This window comes from Nothobranchius furzeri, chromosome 1 (assembly GCF_043380555.1).
Source record: "Nothobranchius furzeri strain GRZ-AD chromosome 1, NfurGRZ-RIMD1, whole genome shotgun sequence".
Taxonomy (NCBI): Eukaryota; Metazoa; Chordata; class Actinopteri; order Cyprinodontiformes; family Nothobranchiidae; genus Nothobranchius; species Nothobranchius furzeri.
The window spans coordinates 46,404,179-46,417,003 of NC_091741.1; the positions used below are offsets into that span (position 1 = coordinate 46,404,179).

Here is a 12,825-nt window from a genome sequence, read left to right on the forward strand (position 1 = left end):
CATGGCTCTTTGGGTTTTCTAAGTATAGTTCAAATTGAGAAAAAAATTACTCAGGATAATTTGAGGTATTTTTTTTTATTCTATGACTATAACATTTTGGGTGTTATTGCTTGGCTGTAGTGTAGATTCTTATTCTCGCAATTATCAGAGGGGAAAAAATTTTACCATCAACTGATATGAAATCAAAAGACCACTTTAAAATTTGTGTCAAATTTTACTATCTTTGTTCCATGTTTATGCATTTGGCACTTTTCTCTAATGCAACATACAGAGAGGCAAGGCAGCAAGGTGAAGTGTCTGGCCCAAGGAGCCAGCTGAGATTGAACTGGCAGCCTGGTCAGCCGCCTGAGCCAATGCCACTGCCTGGAGAGGAATCTGCTTTTGTACTCATAGATCTATTATGTTAACAATAAGTTTCATAATGCAAAAACAGCAAGCGTAATACAGAGATTTGACCTTAATAGAGAGAATTTTTTTCTAATAAGGGGCCCAGAATTTAATAATTTACTCTTTCTGGGTTTGAAGTTTTATTATTCACATTGCTATTTGAGACATTTATTCTGAAATACTTAAGCTACACATGAAGCACGTTTAGAGGTTCTTCTGGAGTTTCATTTCTGTCACACAAAAGTCTAATGGGTTGGCAGCTACGACCTCAGCCTACAATGTTATTCAGTGCTGCTCTTTGCATTGCATTGACCTGCTGCTCACATGGGTGTTTATCATCGGTGTTTACTGAGAGTGCAACTCCTCCACAGTAGTGGAGAATCGCAAATAATACAGGCATTGAGTCCGGAGCAGAGAGGGAGAAAAAACGCGCTACATCATGGAAACAATGACGTCAGGTTTGATTAGGCGCTGAGGGAAGAGCCTTGTGCTTAGGTGGAGTAAAAGCAACAGGACCGCAGAAATGATGGTGAAGTTTCGGTGCGTGCCTCTCACTGCATCATATGATGGGGAACCGTTCAATAATCCTGTTATTATAGAGCGACACGGGAGCAAACAGGGAATAAGAGGGGATCATGACGTAACCGTTTCCATAGGCGACTGATATGCTGGCTTGGCCAATGGAAATCCACACCAGCAGCACTTACCCATCCTCCTTTTGACGTGCATCACATGTCCCTGGCGGTGCTGTGACAGAAGGAAACTAACCAAGGCAAGATAATTACAATCCATGTACTTCCGCTTTCGAAAAATAATTAATTTGAGAGCTCTGGTATGTCTTTTAGTGAACATTGTCGTATATAATGTCGTGTATTGTTTCAGATATGTTTTAATTGTTTAAATCGTGAAATAAAATGGCGCTTCAAATATACGTGGAATGAAAGCCCTTGTTCCTGGTCAGCTCCTGATTCTTAATTGGTCTAAAACAACTGACCACCTGACTCACAAACTAACCACACGGCCTATTAGCTGTTCGAACAGAGTTCAGAAATTGCGGCAGTGTAAAACAGCTTGTGTCATACGATTTCTTGAGCGTTTAGCCGTGGTTTCCACCGACGGCAGGGTTTGGGGTGGGAGTTATCTTGCCATTCCCTTTCGGGCTGGATATTTGGTCGTGGCTGTGACAGCGCAGTGGGCGGGATTTTACCTCAGATCAGCGGAGAGAGTCTAGTCTTTGGTGAGACTGAAGGGGAGTTAAAGGCAGAAAGGCGCAGGGGTGGCTCTCCACAGAACAGAGTAAGTATTTCTGGTTGTATTTCCTCTGCTTGTGCATCAAAATGCCACGGGATACGAACTATGTCCTGGTGTTTTTAATTTTGCATACGACGACCCAACCGGTGAAATTCTCATTTTAGCGTGCAGTGATCGGCGAGGGCCAGCCTCTGGTAGGTAGCTGAATACGAAGCTAACGTTAGCTAACGTTATATCTTGGTTTGATCCTGACATTGGGCGTTTCATTTTTCAACCCAGGTGGCTAATATGCCGGGATGCTGTCAGGTTACTGTCTCCTGAGCGTAATTTCACGAGACCAGTGCTTTGCCCTGGGACATGTTTTTCGACTTGTCATCACGTTAGAAGAAGCTTTTTTGTGTTTCCACTCTTTACCAATCAGCATAAGCTAAGGCATGGAAGCTAGTTGGCTAACGGTGCACGCTAACCAGGAGGACCGATGTTTATTTAATGTCAGCGTTGGTTATGGAAATTGATTGTCACTGAAACTGTCCTCCTGCGTCGTACCCAATGTAACTTGTGTCTCATTCAAACAAATAACGAGCCTGCACGGCGACTGGTCATTTTACTTGTTAATTATTGTCACTTGCAAACCTTTTTTATACACTGCAGCCCATGTTTTCCGCTGATACATATGACCGATGTGGTACCATGTAACGGTGATGAAATGCTAGCTTGTCGGTTCCACGCGCTGCGGGTGCTCACGAGGACAGCTCGGAGCCCAGAGGCAGGCTACCCACCTAGGCTCGTTGATAAAAGTCCTCTCAGGATCTGTCACCACCACACAGCCCAGGCAGTCAACTCGTTTTCACGCAACAATTAACGTCTTTTATCGACTAACAACGCCTTCCCGTTGGTGTGTGGGGATTGTAGTTGTGTAGCTCCCTGTCGGTTCTGTGTCATCCGGTGCTTTGTTCCGAACACGTTATTTAGCTGTAAACGTTATTTTATTGATGCTTTAAGGAATCCGTGAAGAACAAAATATTCTGCACGCAGCACCTTACTTTTATTGCACTGGACTCTGGAAACGTGAGCGTCCGTTGTGCAACTATTATTCTGCAGGCTTTACGGATTCTGTGAGATGACAGCATCTATTGGCACTCGTGATCTCGATGGATAAAGCAAATATACACTGCCAAACATCGTCTGCGGCTGTCCAGATCGATGTGGAGTGCAGTGGCTGCGCACCTTTTTGGTGTCCATTTGAAAGGATCACTTCTGATCCAATTAAAAGGCACCCGGCTTGCCAGAGCCCAGCTGCTGCTTCCCCTGTTTTCTGTGGTGACTTGGGATCCCACAGTGAGTGCATTGCAATGGCTACTGCGGTTATCTCAAAAATACTTACAAAGTAGCACATGCCTGGGAGGAATAGACTGTTATTCAATGAGACAAGATGTGCCTGTCATCTTACTGTGCAGCAGTTATCTGTGCACTTGTTACATAATTTAATGACAGCTAAGCCAATTCAGACATTATAGACAAAATGTCTTGCAGCAGACTAAACGATAGGAGTGATGGATTGCTTAAATTAGGTGTTGACTTAGAACTGTACTGTCTGAATTGTGCCTTATCATATAAAAAAACATGCTTGACAAATGAATAGTCATGATAGCTGTCTGTCTCAGCATATAGAAATCAAAATCTGTTTAATGATTCACCTAATAAATCACTAACACAGCCTGTTCTTGTCTTTGAGCCCTTTGAACTCACTGTTGCTGTCAATCAAGGACAACAAAAATATCTTTTCTTATTCCTTGTCATGCAATCTTTTTATGGCTCACAATGGAGAACATCACACACCCTGACTAAATAAGGAGTCAGTACTGGTTACACTTGTCATTATTTTCTTTTGTTGTTGCAGAAGCCAGATCAGCTGACTTCTAAAAGTTTATTACATTGGATAGTCTTTGTTTATTGTGTGTGTGTGTGTGTGTGTGTGTGTGTGTGTGTGTGTGTGTGTGTGAGAGAGAGATTTTAGTTTGTTTACTATCTGGTTTCTTAATGCAGAGGATCTGACAAACTACAAAAAAATTCTCTGAAGAAATGCAGTTTACCTAGTTTGCTGTGTTTTCTCATTTTAAACAGCTGACTCTGGAGTTGATAGGGTTCATTCTATTGACATGCACTGCTGTGGAGTCGCACACAGTCCAAAGTCATGACGAGATTACTAAAATCCTCATTAGTTTTTGTAGAGCGTGCAGCAATATATTTTTTGTAAAAATTGATGTGAAGGTTTAAGGTGACATTGAGTCATGTAAACCAACTTTGGAAGCTAAACATAGTCTGTTGTTGCATCATGACATACAATGTATTTATGATCTCAAATACTCACAGTGGAGTTTTGCTTATCTTCTGTGTAGACTGCAACACCAAGGTTATTCAAAACAGTTGTATTAGGTTACGTTGTGTTCCAAGTCACCAGTTACATCTCATTCATTCAAATCTTGAGAGTTATAGTAAAATGACATACTGCAGGGGTTTGTTTTTGCTGGAAATACCACATTCCAATGAAGGTGGCAGTGTCATTTGTGTTGTCAATTTTCAAAAATGTAAACCGTTTCTCAAAAGGGAATCCAGGAAGTCTGTCAGAACATCGTATGAATATAAGGAAAGGATGTACATAACGAGTCAATTTTGCACAAAAGCTGTTTTGTCATACCACATGTTAAAGCATCTGATATCACACTAAAGAGTTTAGAAAATATATTTTGCTTGGGACGACAGGTGAAGCTGTCAACACAGCTGTGGATTAGTTGTACTCAATGAAGCTTCACTGAGTGCAGATGGGCATACTGAACACGAGAGGCAGAGAGGGAACCTCACTATTTAAAATGTTGTCTTGGAGCTGTAATGCCATAGTATTTAGGAAGTTAAAATATTCATCACTCCTAATGGTATAGTTGGAGAAAATTGTTGCAGTGCTCACAGCAAGAAAAAGTCCATCCTAGAGCTGTAATTGCAGGGATAATAAAGTCGGACTGGTTTAAAAATGTCTGGGCTGCAGGACCGGATGCTGCTGAGCTCGTATCAAGTAAACGGCTTCTTGTCTTTGAAGTAGTTCATGATGAGATGTTTATGTTTATTTATTTAGCAGACGCTTTTATCCAAAGCAACTTACAGTTTATAACCTATAGGGCATGTTGTGATCTGTGGGGAAACCGGAGTACCCGGAGGAAACCCACGCATGCATGGGGAGAACACGCAGCTCCACGCAGAAAGGCCGCAGCCGAGTTTCGAACCTGCAACCTTCGTGCTGAGAGGCAACAGTGCTAACAAACTGCGCCACCATGCAGCCCAAGAGATGCAACTTTCAGAATATTTTGAGTTTGAGACAGACTACCAAATCAGATGCCTCTTCTTTTATAATAAGCCAAGAAAAAACACATTTTATGACTATCTATTAGACATTAGAAATGTAAGTGGTATGTTAGTTTTACCAAAACAGGAAAAAACATGTTTTAAAATGGCTACAACCTGTAAAAATGAAATTGGATTTTAAATATGCAGATAAATGCTTTTTGTTAAACAAAAATAAACGTGTGAAGCGTAAGAATGACATCTACATATGCACAATTGTGTCATGAATGTTAAACATAAAAAAAATTAAAGTTCTAGTTATGACATCATGTGATTTCAACATCGAATCATTTTTGCTAATGCAATTTTAAAATATTAAAGCTTTGAAGCTTCTGTCCAAAGAGTCTGTAGGATAAAAATAAAATGGATGACATTTTTGAACAAAGTAGTTCAAAAGGAGTTGTCCTGTTTAACAGTATTTTGGCATTTAGGTTTAAAGTTTTAAAACAATTCCTATGCTGGCAGGCCCTTTTCTTGGACATGTCGTTCTAAGCATATTTTTTGCATAAATAATATAAAAATCTTGTTCAAGGCATAACATTTAAAGTTGATTTCCCTTTTCAGCTCTACTTCCAGAATGGCGTGGGCTTCAGCTGAGCTCTGTCTCCATATTTTTGTTTCCTTTCATTTTTAGATTGTTCGTTCTTGCATTTTAAATGTCCTAATTTACAGAAAATGAAATTGTCTGAGCACTTTAATGATGCATATATTAGGAGAATGTCCCATCATTATCTAATAGTTTCAAAGCAGCTTATCAAATAACTTTAAACTTAATTTAACTTAACTGTGTTGACATGAACATATTTTAGTTATGGGTAAATTGAAGTTTGTATCCTTTATAGTTTCCATTTCACAAGCCATTGTGTGTCTCTCCACACATGATAAAAAGATGCCCGAGGGCAGAACGTGTCGCTGGTGATGCCTCTGCTCTGACTGTGTGTTCTTATGAACTGGCAGCTTGACAGCGTGTAAGGGCTGTGTAGAGGTCCCAGTCTGTGAGGGGTGAAGTAGCATTCCTAGCCACGAACAAGGCTGCAGAGGGATGGCTGGGTATCTCTGCTTTGCACCCTCCACATTTACATGGCCTGACCCAGTTCAGCTGCGACTGGCTGTGGGGGGAGGGGACAGTCTGGGGAAGCTAAAAATACTGCATCTCACATTAGGCAGCTCCACTGCAGAGGGATCCCTAGAATTGCTATCCCTGACTTCCATCTAGTTGTTGGCACGTGGAGGTGTTCAAACTGCCAGAGGGTTTCCTTAGCGCCGTGGATGCAGACACTAGTGTTAAGAGATGCGGACCTCTGCTGTTTTGCCTTCATTCTTCTTCTTCTTGTCACAGCCTCTGGGTCAATGGTTTAGTTTACATCTTGTGTGAGATAATTTTATTTATTTATTTATTTATTTATCTCAAACCATCGAAAACATGAAATTGCATATGCACTCCCCCATATTCCTGGTGCATACAAAAAAAAAAAAATTTTTAAATGAGGAATACGATAAACATATGCTGTTGAATGAAACAATACAAAACATACAATAACATAAAACCATTTGAGAGGGAACTGGAAGAAGCAAAAGCTTATCTAGTCCAGCCCCAATTCAGTTAATAAATCACATTTGCTCACATTAACAAATTTGAAAGAAAAAAAATTTTTCTTTATGCAGGTCGTTCTATCTTCACCTTGCTAGTTGCTACATAAAAAGACAGTTACAAAACAATTGTTCACATGAATCTACAGAAAATGAAAACAAAACCAATAAACAACAAAAACAAAATATTCCATTTGAAGCCAATTACCATTTTTATCACTTGCTATTTATGTATGAGTCAATTATAAGTTGTTTATACAACATTTTAAATGATCTAATGTTTTTACATAATTTAAAAGTCACATCAAGTTTGTTCCACAGTTTGATACCACATACAGATACACACATACTTTTCATAGTTGTTCGGTATAATGGAAAAATGAAGTTTTTAACACCTCTCAATTCATAACCCTCTTCATGAGTTTTAAACAACCTTTGCAAATTACACGTCAGTACACCCATCATGGCCCTATACGGTACAAGGACAGTTTTAAATTGAATTAAGTCAAAAAATTTGAGTAATCTTAAATTGTAGAATAATGGAGTTGTATGATCTCTATATCCAGAATTTATAATTATCCTTACCACTCTTTTTTGGAGAACACAAATCTTTAATAAATTAGATTTATAAGTATTGCCCCATACTTCGACACAATATGATAAGTATGGTAGAATCATAGTACAATAAAGAGTGTGTAGTGCTTTCTGTGGTAGAGAATATCTTGTTTTATTTATTATTCCAATGCTTCTGGCTAATTTAGAACACACATATTGTATGTATGGCTTCCAACAGAGCTTATGATCAATCAATATCCCCAAAAACTTAATTTCATACACTCTTTAAATGGCTATTTCATTAACAGTCAAATAGATTTCTTTACATTTATAATGACATTAAACAGCTTAAGGTGGAGACGAGACTTGTGATTTACAAGTCTCTGGCTCTTAGGTGAAATCATCACTGCTGCTAAGCTGCGCTGGAGCTGCTTTAGAGTGGAAAGAGTTAACTACAGTCTCTGTCATTCAACCATAGGAGGCCAGCTGTTGGCTTGGAGATCCAGTCACAATGATTTTCCACTGTTGTGACATGTGACCTGCTCTGCAACCCTAAACTGAGGCAGTGCAACAAATGTTGGCACTTCATCTTAGGTTTGTTGCTGCTGGTAAGGTTGGAAAGTGTCAGAAGGCTGTTACACTGAGACTTACAGAGACTCCATGCATTAGGGCCCGACCGATATATCGGCCGGCCGATATAGGGGTCATTAACTCTATCGGCTATCGGCCAAAAAGACGTCCGATATTGCGCTACCTATCCAGCAGATGGCGCCAGCTTCATGAACTCATGTTGTGTGGCTCCATTCCTCGGGGTGGAGCCACCGTCACAGCACACATGCAGCGGTCAAGCAGAGACAACGGTGATGAGGAAGTAGGAGGTAAATCTTCAGTTTGAAGCATATTTGTTGTGTCAGCGGTAAGTTGAACGGTAAAATAAGCAATGACAAAAGTATTTTTCCCCTCAACATGCCTCATAAGTTTATTGTGTGCCTCGTGGCCTCATATTGAAAAGTTAACCTGAAAAATTAAATAAAATAAAACTGCCGCAGCATTACGCTCCATGCAGAGCTCACGCTGCTTCCCCTTTAGTTATGCAGGGCAGTAAGTAACATTGGCCTTTTTCTGGTAGACATTCTGGAATATTCTCAGACAATTTCCTCTGCTCTTCTTCAGCAGTCTTTTCAAACTCACGCGGTTCACCCGCGGCTCGCGAAAAAAATAGTGCAGACGCCGAAACGATCGCTGCACGGCGTGGGCGGAGCGCCGGCGCGCAGCGCTTCGGCAGCCCATGTGGCCTATAGAATAGGATAACAAAGGCGACGAATGAAGGCGGTCCCCGTTTCGCGGCGCTTCGGCGGCACACGACCGTTGTCGCAGCTGAGGACGGGCGAGGGGGAGTTGGCAACAAAGCAATGAAACGCTGTGCAGGGAGTCCCCCCTCCTCTCCCTAGCTGGGAGAGGAGTAGGGGCAGTAATACGAGAAAATAAACATTCCTCTCTACAATAGAATAAATCTATTGTATTTTTTCAGCCTTATATTTTACATAAGGCTTATACATTGCCACATACTAGTCATTTAACGTGTCTTATTTTTATTTTCCTAATACTGTCGGCTTTGGAAAGGATCAAAACGCAAAAGTGTAAAACTCCACAGACTCAGAAAACAAAAAACTTGAATGTTAGATTTATACTGACTGAGTTTGTGTGTTCTGTTGTTTTTGAGATTGCAAAATAAATCTTGTTTGCATTACTTGGAAACCCTAGTGAGTTATTGAGACAGTTCTTTAGTGTGTAATATAGAAATAAGTTGGCATCAAAAAGGCAGAGAATGAAGGGTTTAATCTTAAGAACATTTGTATTTATTTCTTTTTTTGTGAGGGAGATTTATCGGCCATTACATTGGCTATCGGCCTTTGTTAAACGTTTTATATCGGTATCGGTCCCAAAAAAAAGCATATCGGTCGGGCCCTACTATGCATAATTTTTATTACAGGTTACTACTTATAGTTTTGCTCATTTGGCTCTCAGTTAAAGTCAATGTAATTTTTTTACCATATTTTCAACCAATTAGCTGACCTGAGACCTCCCAACCGTTGTAGGATACTTTTCCTCTTTCTATTTGAATGTAAAACACAATTTGTGTTTCGCCCTAACTCAAAAACTAACAACCAAGTGGCAAACAACTCAGCACCTTAATAATATTTATTTCACAATGTTTAGAAATGAGTAGTGCAGAAAGATTGTTTTCAAGAGTACAAAACAAAATGCAATGCTTGAACCGCTGGATTTGCCTCAAGGTAAAACCACAGAGAAATGAATACGACCCCATGAGTAAGGCGTCCTCAAAGCCTTGGGTTTAGAACCTTTTATGTGGTGAATGATCAAACAGAGTGAGTGGAAGAGCAAAACAAAACACCTCAGTCTTTGGTTCAGGAAACCTTGTGAGAGAATGAAATAGTAGGGATGTGCATCTTAGAGCAACTCACAATTTGATTTGATTCCGATTCTTGGGTTGCCGATTCGATTCAGAATCGATTCTCGATTCTCAATTTAAATCGATTCACAATCAGTATTAACAAAGAGTGTCAGCTCCAGGATTAACGACTTTGTTGTTCAAGTTAGTTAAAGCTATGGGACATTTTTATTTGACTTTAAACTGGTCTTGCTCCAAAAATGCAAATTTACAACGTAAAATAAAGTGATTCTAAAACTGTAAACGGAAGCAATCTTTTGACCAAAAGGCAACATTAATTTTTGCTTACCTTGTAAAATATAACAAATCTGTAGTCACCCAACAGTAGCTTTGAAAGTAATATGGTCAAATACTTTTCAAGTATTTGTAGAAACAAGTTACATGAGTAATCCTGAGTACTCATTTATCAACTTAGAAAATAAATATGAGAATATCTAAAATTTCTGAGTATGGAAAAAATTACATCCAAGTGCCCTCTTATCAGCAGATTCAAACTAGGGCCCGACCGATATGCTTTTTTGTGGCCGATGCCGATATAAAACTTTTAACAAAGGCCGATAGCCGATATAATGGTTGATAAATCTCCCTCACAAAAAAAGAAATACATTTTCTTAAACTTAAGCCCTTCATTCTCTGCCTTTTTGGTGCAAACTTATTTCTCTATTACACACCAAAGAACTGTCTCAATAACTCACTAAGGTTTCCAAGTAATGCAAAAAAGATTTATTTAGCAGATCTCAAAAACAACAGAACACACAAACTCAGTCACAGCATAAATCTAACATTCAAGTTTTTTCTTGTAAACTGTGGTTTCCACAAATACAATTTACCTTAAAGGAATATTCCACCTCTCAGTAAAATTGTCTTGTTAAGATTCCCCAGAGTTAGACAAGTCAGAAAAAGCAAACCCGCTGGATTTCCATCAGGCAGTCACGGGGCAGCTCCAACGACCCAGTGGCTGTGCTGGGTCAGTTATCGAGCCCAGTCCGGTACCGGCTCGGCCGTGAACGAGCCGAGGCGACGTTGTGCTCTGCTTAAGAAGAATTGTTATTTTCCTGCTTCAGAAGAAGCGTCCAACGTGTTTTAATAGGGAAATAGCTGGTGAGACATGTTTGCGCATGAGCCGTGAGCGTTTCTGGTGCTGTTTGGGCCGCAGCCGCTTGCATTTGTTTACTGTGAAGTAAAGTTGAAGTGCTGAAGTTTTGAAAACTAATTTTGACTAAAACTTGAAGAATAACTGGCAATTGCTGTGGTGTATTGTACTGTAATGTACATGCTGTTATGACTGTGATCACTAGAGGGCACTGGTGTCACGTGTGTTGCTGTTGGGGTTGAAGAGTTGAGGCAGAAAGTAAAAGTTCGCTGGACCTAAACAGCTGTGTCTCAGTGTTTAATTACCTAGTAGAAAACCTACAGCAGACATAAGGAGACCAGGTAACACAACATGGTGTCAGAAGTTTGGCTGCCGAGAGAACAGAGACGATGGTTTGAGTAAGCTAGATGAACTAGCATCGGGGCTAACGTCTGTTACCAAGAAGATAAAATGGAGCAGTTTAGGCCGCCGTCTCTACTCGGTCTCGTCGGCAGTCTATCTGAGGCATGGCGCAGGTGGGAACAGAGGTTCCAGCTCTACATGATAGCCACTGGCGCATCAGAAAAGGAGGAAGAGGTAAAAATAGCCATTCTTCTTCACACTATCGGCGAGGAGGCTTTAGAAGTGTACAACACACTCAACATTACCCCAGCCAGAGATGCACTCACAGTGGAGGAGGTCCTGAAAGCATTCAAAACATACTGTAGCCAGCAGAAAAATGTGGTTTTTGAATGTCATCAATTGTGGTCATACCCAATGTCACCAGGAATTGTGGTGGACAGGTACATTACTGAACTGCGTCAAAAAAGCAAGGACTGTGAGTTTGGTCAAAATGTAGATGATATGATCAGAGATAAGCTGGTGTTCAGCATAAATGACTCGCGTCTAAAAGAGACAATGACCTTACTCTGAACAAAGCCATTGAAGTCTGCAGGTCAGCGGAAGCAGCAAAGACACAGATCCAAGCAATGCAATTGAACCCAGTAGTCCAGGACGCTTCAGTGGACATGTTGAAGAAAACGCCCCATAACCTAAGATCAGGACAAGGTAGAATTAAAGCCAGTAACACTCCGGCACTCGCAGAGTACAGACGCTTCTGCTTTTGCTCCCTTATCTTTTTTTCCCAAGACTCTTTGTCCTGTCTGCCTACAGAGCGCTTCTCTGCATTTCTTCTGAAATACCCTATTTTTTAGAATGGATTTAATTAATTGGTCATTCAACGTGATTGACAAGATTTTTTCTACGATGAGAACGGAGGAGGGGGCTCCCACTTGCCCGCAAGGGACACACGCAGCGGGATATAGGAGGGAGTGGAAGATCGTATGCTTCTCTCAGTTGTCCATTGAGGATGTCGAAGCTGTGTGGATATTTGGCCTGATGATCACTGGATTTCTTCTGATTGGAGTGGGAGGATATCTGGTTTTCTGGAAATTTGGGAAGGCGGGAGCGATTGGAGGGCGACCCACACCCACGGAAAGCACCGTCCGTGTGGAGACCTCACAGACTGGGACGTTACTCGAGGTGAATCGTAAGCTGGTCAATGTTCTAGCTGCGATACCGGTATTAGTGCGCAAAATGAATGTCATCTCGGAGAGGGTCGCTGGACGGTGTGGAGATGTTTAAAACCTGAATTGGCTTCACTGGAGGACTTGAATGATCAGTTACAGACTTCAAGGCAGAGAGGAAAATTATCTCTGCCTGACCTAAACAAAGTCTTTTTATCCAAATCTGACGCCATGGCAGCCTTGTGAAGGCCATCAACAAACCCCCTCGAAGGAAGGAATGCAGACAGATGCTGTGAAAACCCGACCTACCCCCCACCTTCGGATTGGTGGACTTCAGCCTGACGAGGTCATCAACCTGCAGGTGTCAATGTGCTCAGCTCTCTTCCCAAGATCTCCCTCCCACCTGTGGCTACAGACGAGTATCCAGTACGGATAAAGCATTTTTGACGAATACGAGCATGAAACGAGTAAACCTCGTAAATATCTGTAATCGTGCTGAAGGAAAATCCTCATTGGGTAACTGACTGTCTTCACGCTCTGTGATTGGCCAGTCACATAGAGCGCCCGACCCTCCC

General features: G+C 41.0%; 1 protein-coding gene across 4 annotated transcripts in view; it reads left to right on the forward strand.

Moving 5' to 3' along the window:
- The first annotated feature begins 1,560 nt into the window (after window positions 1-1,560).
- atp2b1a (ATPase plasma membrane Ca2+ transporting 1a) overlaps window positions 1,561-12,825 on the forward strand; it is a 69,515-nt gene continuing 58,250 nt past the window's right edge. For all 4 annotated transcript variants that reach the window (XM_054740067.2, XM_015959367.3, XM_015959375.3 and 1 more), the window contains exon 1: window positions 1,561-1,683. The gene's annotated coding sequence lies outside the window, so the exon portion shown is untranslated. The remainder of the gene's footprint in view (window positions 1,684-12,825) is intronic.